Source organism: Rutilus rutilus, assembly GCF_951802725.1.
Source record: "Rutilus rutilus genome assembly, chromosome: 1".
NCBI classification, from domain to species: Eukaryota; Metazoa; Chordata; class Actinopteri; order Cypriniformes; family Leuciscidae; genus Rutilus; species Rutilus rutilus.
This window is the reverse complement of record NC_140209.1, coordinates 3,573,124-3,591,236: the sequence shown is the minus strand read 5'-3', so window position 1 is coordinate 3,591,236 and position 18,113 is coordinate 3,573,124. Positions and strand designations below refer to the sequence as shown.

The 18,113-nt window shown below is 38.2% G+C and overlaps 1 long non-coding RNA gene across 1 annotated transcript; it reads right to left on the bottom strand.

The window, feature by feature from the left end:
• Positions 1-13,385: 13,385 nt before the first annotated feature.
• On the bottom strand, positions 13,386-17,542 carry LOC311302529. Its single transcript, XR_014629580.1, has 5 exons — positions 17,029-17,542; positions 16,768-16,799; positions 16,382-16,623; positions 15,814-15,977; positions 13,386-13,872 (listed from the first exon to the last, which is right to left on the bottom strand). It is a non-coding gene; the product is annotated as an uncharacterized lncRNA (long non-coding RNA).
• Positions 17,543-18,113: the final 571 nt, after the last annotated feature.

The window sequence follows — 18,113 nt, the reverse complement described above, 5'->3', positions numbered from 1 at the left end:
CACTTGAGAGCCCTGACTGCACTGTAGCAGTTACTGTTACACTGTTTAACCTGCAAGCTAGCTAGCCTGCTAAAAACACCAAGCTTACATTAGCTACTGCTACTATTCCCCACCAATTCACAAGCACAAGAGAAAAAGTATTTTGTACTTACATTTAATACCCCTGGAACTCAATGGAAGTTGACTGAAGATGGCATAGTTGGTAGTGTTGTTATAACCAGTCAACTGAACCAACAATCTTTTCACAAAACTGACAAAACCTTGTCAAACTGTCAAAATCCATCAACATCCCTTGCATGAGCTACTTCCTGATATTCTGACTAAAAGTGGGTGAATATCAAAATACATGATAGAAACATTTTGTTAAACCACTTACAAGTGTTCTGTTTACAACACCATTGACAACACTATTGAAACAATTACTTTTTTATTACAACTGTACATGAATAAATAGGCCATTTGGCCCTGGACTAATAGGGTATTCTATTTGTCCATTCTATTGGCTCTATTGTATTTTGAAGACTTGTGCTGGCTACACAAGTCTAATTTAAGGCTCTCACAAATAAATAGTATGGGTATATTATACATTTTCTGAGTCATCAGAGTGCCTTGAGTATTGAAGTTGTTGAGTTTTGTGTCCGTGGTGTTCTTTCATGCCACAGGGATAAAAGAAAGCATACAGTTTAGGCGGAAATTGTGAAAAAATGTGTGTTATTTCTGGTTTAAAGAAGTCTTGTGACCTCTCTGTTTGTCAGACAGATTCAGTACTGAGCTTAAATGAAAGCCTAAAAGGTCCCCTTTCCAATGATACCAAGCACCATATTATAGAATACTGACAATATCCCTAGCATGAGCCTAAACCAGATATACACCAGATTTAAAAAACGGAATTTATTTTAGGGGGTTAGTAACTTCATGAGCTGAAAAAAGTGATTTCGCTACCACCGCTGCACTGCTATCGGGATTTTTCTAGTACTAGGGGTGTATACCTTGCCAAAAAACAATGATAGCATTTGCCCCCCCGTTGATACCGATGGACCCCCCTGGCTCATGGACTATGACACGTACGTGCCAGCTTTGCAGTTCAAGCATTCTGCTTTACACGGATCCCGACCGAAACGAAAACACGGGAAGTTTCTCTGTAAATCATCTGTGAATTTACATTTGGGCTTTTTTTTTTCGCTGTTAGCTACTTACATATAAACTGAGGCGTCGACCGTCGAGTCCTGGGGTCAAGTCACGCTGCTAAAATTGAAATTCTGTGTCTGTGAACGTGAAGTCCGCCTACTTTGATTTGATTGGTCATTTCAAATATTCTGACATTGAAGAGCAGTGTGACAGACCAATGAGGCTGAGATGAACAGTGAACACACACACACACACACACACACACACAGGCCTCTGTATTCTGACGTGCGCTCTGCTTGCCGCTGCGGATTGAGGAACGCGCTGATTATAACAAGACGGGGCGAAGCCGAAGTCGGTTTCATATGTTTTGTGTGCAAAGGCAAGCATGTATTTAAAGTACACGCTTAATGGCCCAATGAAAAATAATGAAAACCAGGACATTTTCACCACTTTACAAAAAACAGACAGGACGGCCAGGACAGGACGTGAAAACAGGACATGTCCTGGGAAAACAGGACGGTTGGTCACCCTAGGATGAAGTAATAATGACTGTGACCAGAGATAGATGAGTGGGGGAATCTGAACAAAGACATGTGACAAATGACAAGAACCTGAAAGTCCATGAAAACAACACTAAACCGCACATAATGTGACAATATTGTTCACCACACTGGCTCAAACACACTTACGCTCAACGCTTCAGACTGAACACGATGGACAGGCTCTACTTTTGCACACGAGAGCACTGGCGGAGCTAGGGGGTCGCCGTGGCCACCCTTGGTCTAAGCTTGGCCACCCCTTTGGCCACCCCTCTCACAACTGCTGTTTCTGTCTCTCTTTTTTTACTGACAAAAATTGCGTTTTTTAAAACGCTGAACCGTCTCTTTGAGCAAGTGCCGAATGAGCTTCAGCAGAACATCAGACAGTGATATGCACATAGTAAATATAGAGTCAATCTTTCTCAACTGGTGGGTTGCAAGACCGTTTTGAGGAAGTCGAATAGTGTGCAGTCACCAACAAACGTCATTCTCTTTTTTTCTGATGCTACTTTTATTTTAGAAGATGTGTGTGAAAGCTTGTGACACTTCTGTCAGATGCTGAGGAAAGGGCGTTGTCCTTGTTCAGTCGGCTATCTTCGTTAAGATGAGATGTTGTCAGGCAAAATGTCAGTAAAACTAACTAACTTTTCTGTCATACAGCTGACAGCCGTTGTACTGTGCTTGCGGTATACACACATCACGCGCAAATGCGGCGCGCTGTAGCCGTAGTTGTCGTCAATTAACGATGGACAGGCTCTACTTTTGCACACAATCGTATTTCTGTTAGTTTCACTTCCTTATTTAAGAGTTTCCTGCATGCAGTTCAATTCTATAAATAAAATCATTAAATTATTAGTGATAAAATTGGTTTACTACTGAAACGTTATCCACTATCCATGACTCCTCAATTCTTAAACAGTTTTTAAAGTATTTTAAAGTAATTATTAGCATCAGCTCCAGTTTGGTGAAACAGAAAGTATTTGCACATGATATTAAATGTCTTCTGGAAGAGTTTCTCCACATGGATTATAACGTTCTGCTTTACTCTCTCCAGCCCTGAGAAATATATCAGATCCAGACTCCTTTATTAACACACAAACACTTTTTACTTATTTCTTGCCCTGAGCTTCTTGACACATTTCACATTTAAATAATGTGGCTTGCTAATTTCAATGTGCTGACGTTGCCTATAGTTCCTAGCCTGGAAATCCAGACCTAAATCTAAAAGATTATGATGACTGATGAAAATCGGCCAGCTCGAGGGGCGGCACCAAGCGTGCGTTTGAACATCTCACTGCAGGCAATAGGAGAACACTACGACCAATCACAACAATGAACCTAGGGATGGGGAAATGAAGCCTGGTGAATCACTGAGGCTTTCCCCTGACTGTGGAGGACAGCGCCATCTGGTGCTTATTTAACACACAGCAGCCAGAAGCCTGTGTTAAGCTCTGGCACGAACCCACGAACGAAACTAACTCATTTCTTACTTAAATCAGGAAATAAATATACTAACACAACTATACACTTTATTATATGAAGTTCTACTTACCTTTCGCTGTCCAACTTTGAAGCTATTTCACTTAGAAGGACGGTAAATCCACATATTGAAAACTAATCTTTTTTCTAGAGCCAGACTATATAAGGGGGCGCGCATTCAAGCGCGCTCTCATTGCATGCTCTCAACAGACAGCAACTGGTCGCAGCCTTTTCGCTCCTCCACGTTTTAACAAAGAGCTCATTTACCTTGTTAATCTTATTGAGGAAGATATATCTTTATATATAAATATAGGCTACATATATTGTACTCTATTCATATTATAGTTTATATTATTATATATATTGTATATATATTTATCCACTGTTCCTCAAAGTTTTTTTCTTAAAGTTCAAGTCAGCCTGAAGAAGGTAATATTATTTACAGAAACGTCGCGAAAGACTTGAACGCATTTAATTTAGATTTTCGATTTTTTACCTTTTTTTTTTCATGTTTATTGTTATTTTTTGTTCAAAAAAAGACCAATCAGGAAGTGGTAAAACTTACTTTACAGCCATCTGCCACAGCTGCCGACGTCCAGAGGATGGCCAGATTGCCGAGCACACCTCGCTTGATTGTCCAAGGTAATGCCTAACGTAAGGCCCTATGAAATCAGCTTTATTTTTTCCAATTAATTTTTTCCGTTTTAGTTTTCATGGATTCCATATTTATGGTTTAATTTTAATCATCAAACAGCATGTATAATCAATTTAATTCATAAAGCAAACAATTTAACCAATCTTTTAAAATGTAATCAGATAGAAAAAAAAAAATACGAGGGCCCTACTAACATCATTCAGTATACTACTGGTCAAACCTACATGTGTCCAGTACCTTACTAATTAAGTAACTAATATAACTTTATTTTTTATAATAATGCATGTTTGTACAACATTCAAGGAATAGTTCGGAGTAAAATCAGCCTAGGGTCCTTTGCACCATGACCTCGAGCCAAACACCCCCCAGAAGCCTTTTGTCCCTTGATCCATTATTAAAGTTAGAGCTTATTTAGAGATATCAGCCGGATGGCTGAACCGCACTAATAATGCCCAGAATGGCACCACACTTCTACAGTAGTACAAATAGGTTCTGTACTGTAAAACGAGGCATTGGAAAGTTTGTAAGTACATCAGGAGTTTATTTAAATAACACTTTCCTGACGGCTCATGCTACCGCTAACCCGGACGTCGACGTCACTTCAGTGATTAGGGAAAAGCACGTAAAAGTCCTGCAGAAAGCGGATCATGAGGATGTAGTGTAACGTAGGGAAAGTTCACTTTCTACATGAACTAGTTCAAAGTTCAGTTCACAATTTTTAAAATGAACTAGTTCACGTTCATAGTTCATACGCAACATTTTTAACTAAGTTCACAGTTCCAAAAATGAAGTTCATAGTTCTTTTTTTCCATGTTGCTGCGAGATATTATTGTACAAAATGATTGCCGCCACAGCCCATATAGAACCACAGACAATTATTTTATCAGTTTTTCCCATTCTCACCGACCTTGTCATAAAACTCGTTTAAATGATCATACGACGCCTCCTTGATGCTTTTTGTTTTGATTTGTAACGTAAATGGCGAGTCGTTCATGAACGATCATTATAGCGTTTGTCACGTGACAAATGAACGAAAGACTCGGAAGGTAAAGTAATAAACGATTTTTGACTGCATTATAATGATTTCTTAATTCAGAATATGATCAAGATTGTGTAGGTGGATGTGTTCTGGGAATTTGCCAGTTAATAGTATAACATTTATAGCCCCTTAAATGAACGAAATGACTCAAAAAAAGATTTGTTCACTTTGATAAACTAGATTGGACAAGAGAGGCAGTAATACAGTAGGCCTACGTTCAGTTCACGTTCGCCCAAAATATGAACGAGCTCATGAACTATCGTTCAGTGAACGCGTTCAGGCACAACACTGGTGTAACGGCGCCCAGTTCGGGTACAATTGCAAGTAAAAAGGTTTCTTTATTGAGCTGGTCAGATGCGCACAGGTCGGGGAAACAAACACTCAGGTGGAGAGATGACGCAGGGACTTCAATGGGCAACCCGGTGATGGCGTGCGGTGATCGACGTGTTGAGGAACCAGGAACAATAAACAATCCAGAACAACGTGAACACAGAGAAGAGGATCCACGAAGACAGGGAATCCACACGAGGAGACGAGAGCAAAACACAGGAACAGGACACGACACCGGGGAAGCCACAACGATCTGACAACAAGAGATGGGAATTACTGCACATATAAAGGGAACGGGGATTGAACACAGCTGGCGACACTAATCAACACAATGAGTAACCACACCCACACACACACACACACACACACATCAGAAATGAGACAGCCGATTCATGAACCGTGACAATAAATAAGCCTAGAGGTTGTAAATAGTGTAAACGAGCACAATTTGCAAACTATATGAACAAATCATAATGGCCAATGTTATGAAGTAACGTTACATTTAACTTTATTGATGTGATCTGGCATTTTGTAATGTTTCCATTACAATCAAAAAACACAAATGAAATTATACAGTAGGCCTAGACTATAGACTATTTACTTGTGATTTAGCTGCAATCATGTAAAAACGTTATAATTATTATAAAGCAGTATAACACTTGACATAAATTTATTATAATCCTGTTACCATCATCAGTAGTTCAGTAGACTATGCAGTAGCCTAATATTTGTATGAAATCGTGAAACACCTGGTCAATATCTTCGGAGTCTATCTGTGCCTGTTCCACGCCCGACGCTTCCCGAACTGGTGCCGGTGTACAGGGTGTTTAATTACGGCAGTGCAAGTATTCCACAGCGACTCTAGGGGTCGCTGTTTGACAAAAACAATTTCTCCCTAGTGTGCCTTTAAACAAACTCCTGATGTACTTACAAACTTTCCAATGCCTAGTTTTATGAGTACAGAACCTATGTGTACTACTGTAGAAGTTTTATATCATTCTGGGCATTATTAGTGGAGTAATCTACCAGATACAGCCTTGGATCCATTAGCGCCTCCACTAAACCATCCGGCTGATATCTCTAAATAAGCTCTAACTGTAATAATGTTCAGCCAAGGGGAAAAGGCTTCTGGGAGGTGTTTGGGTCGATGCCGTGGTGTAAAGGACCCTAGGTTAATTTTACTCCGAACCCTCCCTTGAAGACCTATTTGGTATGGTTTTCTTCTGTCTCAGTTGTTTCTATCTCTTCATGTAATCCCAGACTGACTCAAGATGGGATCAGATCTTTGTGTGGATCATACAGTCTGTTACGGCACTTTTCCACTGTACGCTACGGCTCAACCCGACTCTGCTTGCTTTGTGGGGGGTTGTCCACTGTGAATAGTACCTGGTGCTGTTTTTAGTACCATCTACGTCGTTCCACAGGAGCTAAATGTGATGTGTAAACACTGCTGATCACTGATTGGTCAGAGAGAATCGTCACTACAATCATCATTGGGTCTGCAACATGGGACATTAAACGCGTTAATTTAAATAGTAAAAGTGACCACAGTTTCTGTTTCACACGACCCGGATTTTAATTATCATCAAATTTTCATTTTTAAGTTAACCATTTCTTTGAGTACTGCACATTATTACAAACTGCTCTGAAGCCACGAGTCATGAATGAACTCAACCCTGGTGGACGTGCAACAGTTTTCACTTTCAAACGTGCATTTGCATGTCTTTAATTAAACTGTCACACTCTATATCGTGACTCCTGTCTTTCCGTCCATAAAATTAAGACTGTCTTTAAAACACCGTGGGGTAAAGAGGAGCTCACTCCTGTTCATGGATATCTTCCTTCCTGCAGAGTTCAGTCTGATCCAGCAAAGGCAGATATCCAGCTACAGGAATGAGCACCTCTTACCTAAGGTGTTTTGCATGTGCTGTTGTGGTCAGCAAATGTGGAAAAACTAAACGGATTATTGAAAAATAATAAACATGGCTGGACAGGAACAAATAACACAGAGCCATGGTCTGTTTTTGATGGTATTACTTCTTTCATAAATCATTGTTGGCTCTCTCCGCTTTTACCTGCCATATCGCCACTGAATGTGTTGGACTGCCCTTTAGGTTGAGACCTTCACTTCTACCTGGCTATTGTTTTGGACTTTCCCTCTGGCTGTGTTTTACGGACTCACATCTCGTTGCCGACTCCTGCCCACAATGTTTGTTATGATATTGTTGTATCAGTTTTACTGAAAATAAAATCAATTGTGGAAAGTATTGTTTAATAAATTTTTTTACTACTTTTATGTCATCACATTGCATTACTGTATTAAATTGTAAGTTTACAGTTAATTACTGACTAATAATTGCATTACTTTTACAGCTGAAACACAATAAATTACTGGTCAAGTTACAGCTGATAACTATATTTATACAGTTATGCACTGTGAAATTACAAATTACAGTAATGATGTGATATTAAGTAATGGGGGAATGTAGTGTTTGTGTATTAGTCAGGAGATGGCGCTGTAATCCACATGTTGTCGCCTATAAAAGGTGTAGAGTAAGAGCTGAAGTGTGTTGTACAGTACATGCTGACCATTATGTAACATCTGGCACTGTTGGATTGCTTTAGGATTTTAATAAATCTATAAGAACTGAGAACTTTCTTGGCCTCATGCTTACCAGGATTTAAACATTACAACATCCGCAATTGCTGGTATACTGGAAATCTCTGAACACATCTAGTGTGTGTAATCAGAAATGTCCTGTATCTGATCATCTCTGTGCATCTCAAGTGTGTGGACGTGTACGGGGTTTTCACACACCTTAAGTTTCACTGAAATGTCCAATTAAAACCATATTGGGGACAAATGTGGGCAAAAAAAATATATATATATGTAACGGAGGCCAGCTGGTAGTTGCTGTGCGAGTACTGATCTCAATATGTGCTCTAGCGACAGACGCTAGAGGCTGCAGTCTTTAGCCTCCTTGTTAGAGCGCCTGACTCTCCTGCCGGAGAACCGGGTTCGAGACCCGCACGGAGCGGGGTGTGAAGGACCCGGTGAGAGGGGTTACATATATATATATAAAATGTCCTTAATCTGAGCGGTACAAGACTTGGCCACTTTTCCTAAGTTTGCCACCTGAACACACACAAGAAAAATTGACTTGATTCTACAATGTTAAGTGGGTAAAAAAAAAAAAAAAAAAACTCCTTAATCTCGCCTTCGTGGACAGAAATGGGCTCCCATAGGAATGAATGGGAAAAACTGTAATTCAGAGGGTTTTTATTTTTGTATTTTTGTCAATCCTGGGTGATCCTGTACAACATTCTCAATGTGACAAACACTCACACACACGCACACACACAAAGCATTCAATGAGCCTATAACAGAGCTGTTCCAATCAATCAGCTGTGCGCACACACACACAGACACACACACACACACACACACACACACACACACACACACACACACACACACACATTATAACTATGATTATTGTTTGTTCTTGCCTGTTTATTCTTACTTAACACTTACTTGTTTGAGTTATTGTTGTTTATTCTTTCCTGTTTGGTACCAATTCGTTTCTTGAGTTATTAAAATTTGATGTTTTTTTATTTGAAATAAATGATAAATGATCAACTACTTTGTCTTTTCCTTATAGCATGGTCATATTTGTCTAAGCATATTTTGGCATCTTTGTATAGTCTCACCTAACACAAATATATATTTTTTTTTATCACAATTTTAACTTGTGATAAAGTCAAATACTTTCGTGGTTAAATTCATAATAACAGTGTTTTATAGAGTTCAGCCTATATGCAGCCGTAGAGTACTATAGCCATCTTGTTACTATAATATTATTGATATTATTGCTTTTTTTGTTAATTTTATACCAATATGAGACACCAGATGTCACCAAAGTCACCACATTTTTAAGTTTTAGCTATCTGAATTTAAAGAAATTATTTTATTTTTACTGAAGTTAAAGAAATATTAAATATAACATAAAAATAAGCATAATTTAAATAGAAAATATGGTTTTAGAGGTAAATAAATTCAAAAACACCCCAAAAATAAAAATAAAAATACCATAAATTGATAGTTTTTATTTGATCGAAGATAGTGATATAACATTTATTTAAAAACAATTGTTGGATCACACCTGAGACCTCTGTGCCCACATGTGCAAGACCTCTACTAAAGTAAAACGAATGAGTTGAGTTCAAGAGGAGCACTCCAAGGGGGCTCTTTACGTATCTTTGATTGTGTATTTGTGAATATGGCAAATCCCAGTTATTGAGCCAATTAATAACTAAAATGAATTATTTTGATGACCGGAACTGGCAAAATTGTGCCAGAGACCTTGCGAGAAAGAAGGACCTCAGAGTGATATAGTTTCCTGATCTAAGCGGGTAAAATATAACCAGAGTTTAACAGAATAATCAAATATTCGTTCACGTTTAATGATGCACAGATATCATTAAAATCTCGGATGAAATAACGAGTCAATACATGTGAGAAAATATATTGCATTTAATTTTGCAGTGTTGCGAAAAGGAAAGACAAGTAATACGCAGAGAAACCTTCCCCGTATTATTGGAAACCCTCATTGGACCAATAGACGGGCTTACAGGGGTAGGAGACCATTTGTCTAGAGACCACCTTCCTTTGTGTGCCAGTTATCTCTAAACTCTTAAAAACCTTATAACCTTTTGTTTTACTTGTTTGGAAATGAGGCATTTGTACCAGTCGCACCGAGACATTTCAAATGATACCAAACATGTATAATACTGATAATCATTCACATTAAACCATATATATTCTTGTGTGAGTTCTGGTGATAGAAAGAGTGGGGGATGAGGGGAAGAAAAACCACAGGGGCCCAGGGCCCTGGGCACTGCCTGCCATGCTTTCATGCTCCCAAAAAGGGAGACTGCAGACTGCAGACTACAAACCTACCATCACTGCACCGTCCAGCGTGCTCTCAGCAAGCGTCGGAACCACACGATGGCAACTTGCACCATGACTTTGGACCCTCACGGACCCACCAACGGACTCATTTTTCAACCACTTCAAGAATTGTCCACGATTGCAACTGACCATGCAAGTATTTAATGAGGTGCTCTGAAAATGATCAGCTGTTGGTTCTTTTCATACTAAAATAGATCTTGCTCTAGAGGTCCATAACACTCACCACTTTACCTATGCATGTATGTATGGATGAATGTATGTATGTAAGCATGTAGTTATGTTTGTTTGTTTAGTTTAGTTATGTTTGTGATTTAGTTAATAAAACTTTTTGCACAATTATGAATTTGATTTCTGATCCTCTGTTTGCATACCAAGTCCCTTTTACGATCTTGATCTTGTTACATGCTCTAAGCGCTGTACAGGCTAAGGAATAATTATCTTTCAGTGACCATGAAAGATACACTTTCAGTAGAATAAAGGAATAATCAAAGAGTTCATTGGAATTGATTAATTGATTGTAATATTAATTTGGCTTACCTCAAAGTTAATCTAATTAACTTACCCAACTATTAATAATTAATCATAATTGGTAATTATGGATTATTATTAATATTTCCCTTTGAGCTAATATCCTTACACATTAAAACGACTGAAAACGCGGATCACGTGACCATTCACCAACACTGGGCATGCGCGTGCCGATGTATACAGGAAACGGATTGACTAATCCTCAGATTTGATGAAGAAGAATGTAGCTAACGTTACCGCAGCAAAGATTAAAAATGTCGAAGACCAGAGATTTCTTTTCATGGACCGATGACGAGGTGGAACTGTATGTTTTCTTCCGGGGACGGGTCATGTGATGGGTGGCTGACGAATCAGGGAAGGATACGCCATGACCGATGACACCCAATCATAGAGCCGAGCGTGAGCTTCTGCGTCATCGTTTCTAAAGTCCTCCGTTTTGACCCGTCCAGACTAAAACGCCCTCCGGAGATTCAAAACGAAAAACGGGTCGGCAGCGTTTATAAACTTCTCCGTTTTGGGTCTCCGTTTTTGCCGTTTTAGTGTGGACGGGAGGTGCAAACGTAGCAAACGGTCACTGTTTTTCAATGAAAACGCAGTAGTGTGGACGGGGCCTAAGTGTCTTTTAGAAGAAACCATGGCTAGGACTGTAGTCTAAAGCATTCATGAGCTGCAATCATTCAAGCTTATGTCATCTCCCAGTGTTTGCTCATAGGAAAAGGTAGAGTCTAGTTCATTGCTCTTTTATTTCTCGATGTGTATTTTGTCTAATTCTTGTGTGATTCTGTTTATCCAGATTTGTTAGCGGTTGTTTATGATCATCATTCATTTACTTCATCTTTAACGTTGGGCATTATTCATATTATAAGCTCTAAAATGCTTATATTATGTGAGCATTAGTAAAGACTTTAACATCATCAGCTCCTCCTGTGGTTATTAACTTCCTCTGTTCTGACCAACTCAGTGTTTAAGTTCTGCTAGAGTTGCTGTTAGTGGCACTGTCCCACGGTGAAGTGTTGCTTTACACGTGTGAAACGTCTGAGACGTGCGTATACTGTTTAACCACACTATCTCAACACACATCTGCTCTGAACACAAGGATATTCTTTTGCACTCGAGAGCATTACTGTTAGTCTCCCTTTCTGAAGACAAAAGAGCTGATGATGTTTTTTGCCTGTCAGCGCACCTGTGATGTCATCTGGCTGCTGTAGCCAATCAGAAATCGGTGTGTATCACACATGCTTCAGACACCGGTTCACACAGCGTTGACGTTTCACATCAAAACTTTGCAACATTCTCAGTGACCAATTTTCCACACCACAAATCAACATGCACATCTTAACAGCAAACACACACATTCTCCAGAAGTCTCCAAACTCATCCTTCCCAATCACCCTACTACCTGTCCGCTTGGTCCTATTCCCACTCATCTACTTCAAGCCATTTGTTCCTCCACTCATATCATCATTACCTCTCTTCACACTGGTACCGTTCCCACAGCGTTTAAGAGGCTCGGGTAACCCCACTGCTTAAGAAACCCACTCTAAATCCAGCACTTCTAGGAAATTACAGACCGGTATCCCTTCTTCCATTCATCGCTAAAACACTCAGTCTTCTCCGACCAAGCCTCTGCCTTTCTTACACAGAAAATCCTCCTGGACAACAACCGGTCTGGCTTCAGAAGCGTTACTTAACTGAGACGGCCCTGCTCTAGCAACACCCTACCCTCCATAAGACCTTAGCAACTACGCAGAACACCCTAGCAACCACATTTTGTAAAGGTATTAATGAGGCAGTTTTAGTTCTCAGCTAGTTTTAGTCTAGATCTTAGACTGACTGTGAATGTATTGTGTTAAGACCCGTTCACACCAAGAACCCTAACTATAACGATAACGGCACAGAGGAATGATATCACTGTTAATCACTTTCAGAACGATTTGTTCCAGCTGATGAACGATAAAAACATTAACAGCCAATCAGAATCCATCCTGCTTTAAAGAGCTCCAGCATTTAAAGAGACGGACGACAAAACCAAGAATTAACTGAACGTGGATGTTGTTCTACGTCCATATTTTCAAGTGCGTGATGAACTTCCAGTGCAAAAGGACTGTGTGTTTAGAGAGTCTCGTCTTGTTGTTCCTGTGTCATTGCGACGTGTCTTGGTGAATCTGGCTCACGGAGGTCATCAGGGAATAGTGTGCATTCATGAGCTTTACTGGTGGCCTGGGATTGACTGTCAAGTCAAGTTTTATTTATAGAGCACGTTTAACACAACCGTAGTTGATCCAAAGTGCTTTACAGTATAATAAATTAAATCAATAAAAAAAAAAATAAAGAGAATAGTAGTAGAAAAAAAGGAGATACAAATCAATTATCAAAATCATTCAGTGTATACACTGTAAAACTTTTCACTGTAAATTTACAGTAAAATACTGGCAGCTGGGTTGCCAGCCACATACTGTATTTTTACAGAACTAGTACTGTAAACAGCATTTACAGTATTGTACTGTAAAACGTTGTACTGTAAATTTACAGTAAAATACTGGCAGCTGGGTTGCCAGCCACATACTGTATTTTTACAGCACTAGTACAGTAAACAGCATTTACAGTACTCCACTGTAATTACCAAATACAGTATATACCACATAATTTTACAATATTAAACTTGTCTACAGCAATAAATTGTATAGTAGTCACACTATGAAAAAGAAAACAACATTTTCTGGGTTTTAAAACATTTATTTTGGTTAAAAGCAAAGATCAGAAAATTGCCTTCTGTGAACATGTTGGCTGAATTTTTTTTAAACATAAAATGCAATTTTAACACTTAACAACAAACAGGTAACACTTAGCACTTAATTAAAGGGATAATTCACCCAAAAATTTAAATTAGCTCATGATTTACTCACCCTCAAGTCATCCTAGGTCTACATGACATTCTTCTTTCAGACGAATACAATCGGAGTTATATTAAAAAATGTCCTGGCTCTTCCAAGCTTTATAATGGCAGTGAATTGCTGTTTCTGTTTTGAAGTCCATACAAGTGCAAACGAAATCCCATTCAAAGTCTTCAAGTTTTCGCAGAAGTGAGGACACCTGTAGGCTTACAGTGTTCTTGTTTTGCACAACTTGGCCAGTTTTCTTTGAAGTTACTTGTCCTTTCTTTGTTTTTGATCCACGTTCAGGATTGATGTCAGGAAATCGTCTAAAAGGCAGAAAAGAAAGGAAAAAAAACAATGAAATATTATGGACTGAGTTTATATATTTTGACAAAGAGAGAAAACACAAAAGATGTGTAAATAAAAACCAGATATTGGTTTTAACGACTAAACTGTTTGGATAAAACTGAACAACATGAAAAAAAAAATGCAATGTTGGATGTTGTGATCAATAACTGATATTTTTTCTGCCCTGGTTAAAATACATCAACTCAATGTGTCTGTTTACATGTGCACTGTCAACTAACTAAACTGGAAGTGGAACTTTCATCCCCTCATCAGGTCCCATCAGAGTATCAGTGGAAAGGCAGCCATAGACTCTGTTTATATAGAGCACACATTGCCAGAATCCAGCCCAAACCCAAAAAAGAAATAATTTAACTTTAATTGCAAGCCTTGCCATGTTTATTGCATACATGACTACATGATAATGTTAAACATGACATTTACCAGACTAAAATGCATGTTTGCACCCAAAAATGAAAATTCTGTCATTATTGCTCATCCTTAAGACTTTCGTTCATCTTCGGAACACAAATTAAGATATTTTTGATGAAATCTGGGAGGTTTCTGTCCCTCCATTGACATCAATGTCATTGCAACTGTCAAAGCCCAGAAAGGTGGTAAAAACATTGGTAAATAGTACATATAACTACAGTGGTTCAACCTTAATATTATGAAGTGACGAGAATACTTTTTGTGTGCAAAATAACCCCAAAATAACGACATTGTTGAATAATCTCTTCTTTTACATGTCATTCTCCTACACTGTTTTGTGAGGATGAGTGGGCCGGAGTGTATTAAAGGATAACTCTTGCCAAAATGCAACCTAGGGTCTTTTTTGTTAATCTACCCGAGGCAAACCTTCGTTTAAAAGCATAATTAGGATGGAAACGCCACTTTTAAGTTTGACCGTATTTTCGTTTTCTGTCAAATTGCCTTTTGAATGGGAGTGCTTGTGGCACGACTATGATAGCATCAAAAATCGCTATTTTTTTTTAACACTAAGAAGGCTCGACACAACATGAAACTGTGCTCTCAGTATCACCAGAGACTCTACACATGAACTCCAGCATTGAGAACATTGTTTGTGTACACAGAGTTTACTAAAAAGAAAGATTTTGAACAACTCACGGAAACTGTGTCCGCCTGCATTTTGACAGTCAAAAATAGTCGATCTAATAACTTTATTCTAGAGCTGCTGTAAAGCCAAAACAATCTATGTTACTGTAATTTCCTATTATCACTGTAAAGCTGCTTTGAAACAATCTATATTGTTAAAAGCGCTATATAAATGAAGGTGACTTGACACTGTTTACACTACGTCAACAGCGTAGGAGAATGACGTGAAAGAGTAGAGATTGTTGAATAATGTCGTTATTTTGGGGTTTTTTGTGCACAAAAGGTATTCTCATCGCTTCATAATATTAAGGTTGCACCACTGTAGTTACATGGATTATTTAAACAATGTTTTTACTAGCTTTCTGGGCCTTGAAAGTTACAAAGATGTCTCTGTCTATGGGTGGTTCAGAAACCTCTCAGATTTCATCAAAAATATCTTCATTTGTGTTCTGAAGATGAATGAAGGTCTTACAGGTTTGGAACGACATGAGGGTGAGTAATTAATGACAGAATTTTCACTAATCCTTCAACTGAAAACAACTTGCACTGACATATCTGAAATATGTGACTGTCACTGTTTTGTCTCAAGATGCACACCAGTAATGTTTTTTTTTTTTATTAGACATTTTTATAAAAGCTGCTTAAATACCCTAATTTTATTAAGGCCTAGACCTGTCTTAAGCTAAGCCCAGTATGGAAACCAGGGCCATATTGTTCATACCAGTAGTCAACATAATAAATACTGTCAAGACAAGTCACAATTCAGTCTAATATTTATATGAATGGCAAATATGCTAATGACTAACCTCTGAACAAACTCAAAGTGCTGTCTCTTCCTGGTACTGCAAGCTGAAGTTATAGGAGGAGGCAAACAGCGCTGCCAGGCCAGTGATGAAGATGCTGTTATCCTTTCCACACACACCTTGACCTTCCAAACGTAATGTCCAGCACTGGTTGCTTAGAGATTGACCTGTAATTGAAAAAATAATAATAAAATGAATTAATAAATAATATTAATAATTAAAATAACTATTGTGGGTTCCACTGTGGTTCGATGTAGTTGTCTATCTATTCATAGTTCTATAAATTACCATTTTCACCTAAAAATGTAAATTGATTAGGGTTAGAACGTTAAAACGCACTGCCATATTATTTTGCTTGTTTTAAGCATAAACTCACTAAATTTTGACATATTCTTTCAGAAAACAAGACAATTTTTACTTGTCTATTAAATGCTTCTTCATGTAAGAATTTTATATATCTGGACTGGAAACAAGAAAAAAACACTAATTAAGAAAAATATATTTTGCAGTGGAGTGAGTAAATGATGGCTTTTCATTTTAGGTTTAAACTACCCCTTTAATGTTTACATACCAGGAAATAAGGCGTGGACTCTCTGGCAAGTGTAGATTGCTGGACATCAGCTATGCAAATTCCTGAAACAATTTTTAAAAAGGACAGCACAGCCATGATCAACAGAACCAAAACATAAAAAATATTACAGATTAATGAGATTTGTTGAATAATCTCTACTTATCTGCTTGAAGGATAACACCGTCTAACTTCTCTTTGAATTGTAACTTAGTTGTAGGACCATGGCATGGCAATCAGGAATACTACATTTGAAAACAGCTTTAGGAACATGGATTTTCTTGTGCTAGCAAAATTATGACAACGATTCAAAAGCACGATCACAGAACTGACAGCATTTTTTTTTTACCACATAGACTATAATTGTAACACTACTTAAAAGTACTTACATTAGCACTGGACCGTCATCAGATTACAAAGCCTGAAACGAAAAATATATATATCAAAAGCAGGTCATGCAAATAACATGGTATATGTTGCCTATTATGTGAAATATCGAAGTTAACGTTAACGTTACTTGGTAAACAGGTGGAACAGAGTAAATTGTTTGCGCGGCCGCGGCAGAATCAAACCAAATAAGCATTCGTGAAATCAACGTATGTTAGAAATGCGAACGCAAAAAAAAAAAATATATATATATATTGGCTTACCGTATCACTCAGTTGTTGAACAATTTTCCATCTTCTCAAACTCTAAATCCCACTAATCGTCACAGGCGTAGGTTATTCAGATGACAAATTCTTCCATCCGTCTTCATGTAAAGTTAATGTCTCCCATTTTCTGCTGCGTCACAGGCAACTAATATTTGAAACACGAACCGAAGCTCACAAAAGCTTAAAAATTGCTCACAGATTCGCAGACACTGTTTATCTTGATAACAGGAATGATTATTCTGTTCAGTTGAATCCCGCTGACAAATCAAGTTTGCCTGTAGTAGCTACTGTCTGCTCGCGTCACATTTGAACTGAATTGAGCGCGAAAGAAATCAATCCCACAATGCAGTGCTTTTACAGTATGATACTGTATTACGAATTTATCGGGTTGAAAACAGAAATGTGCTGTATATTTACAGCTGTTCTGTAAAAGATACAGCCAAATACTGTATTATGGAAATACAGTACAATTCTGTAGGAAATTCGCTGTAAATTTACAGTAAAGTTTTACAGTGTATACATACATACATACATACATAAAGTAGAACACTGACTAATTTAAAATACATACACAACATTACTCGAATGCAAGAGAGTAAAAATAGGTCTTTAAGCTGGATTAAAAAGCAACCAGAGATGGAGAGGTCCTGACGTTTAAAGGTAAATTGTTCCAGAGCTTCGGAGCGACTACTGAGAAAGCTCAATCACCTTTAGATTTACACCTAAAGGTCTAAAAAAATCTAAAAATCTAAAGATTTTTTAGATTTACAAAAGTGACTGATCACAAGATCTTAGTGACCTAGAGGCCGTGAATGGCCTAATAAGATCACAAATATAATCTGGGGCCGAGCTATGTAGAGCCTTGTATGCAAAAAGAAGGATCTTAAAGTCGACTCTAAATGTTATTGGTAGCCAATGCAATGAGGCAAGAGCAGGTGAAATATGATCCCTCATCTTAGTTCCTGTGAACAGTCTGGCTGCTGAATTTAACCATCTGTAACCAAGACAGTGTAGTGTGAGGTAGGCCAGCGTACAGAGAATTACAGTAATCCAGTCGAGAGGACATTAGTGCGTGAATCACA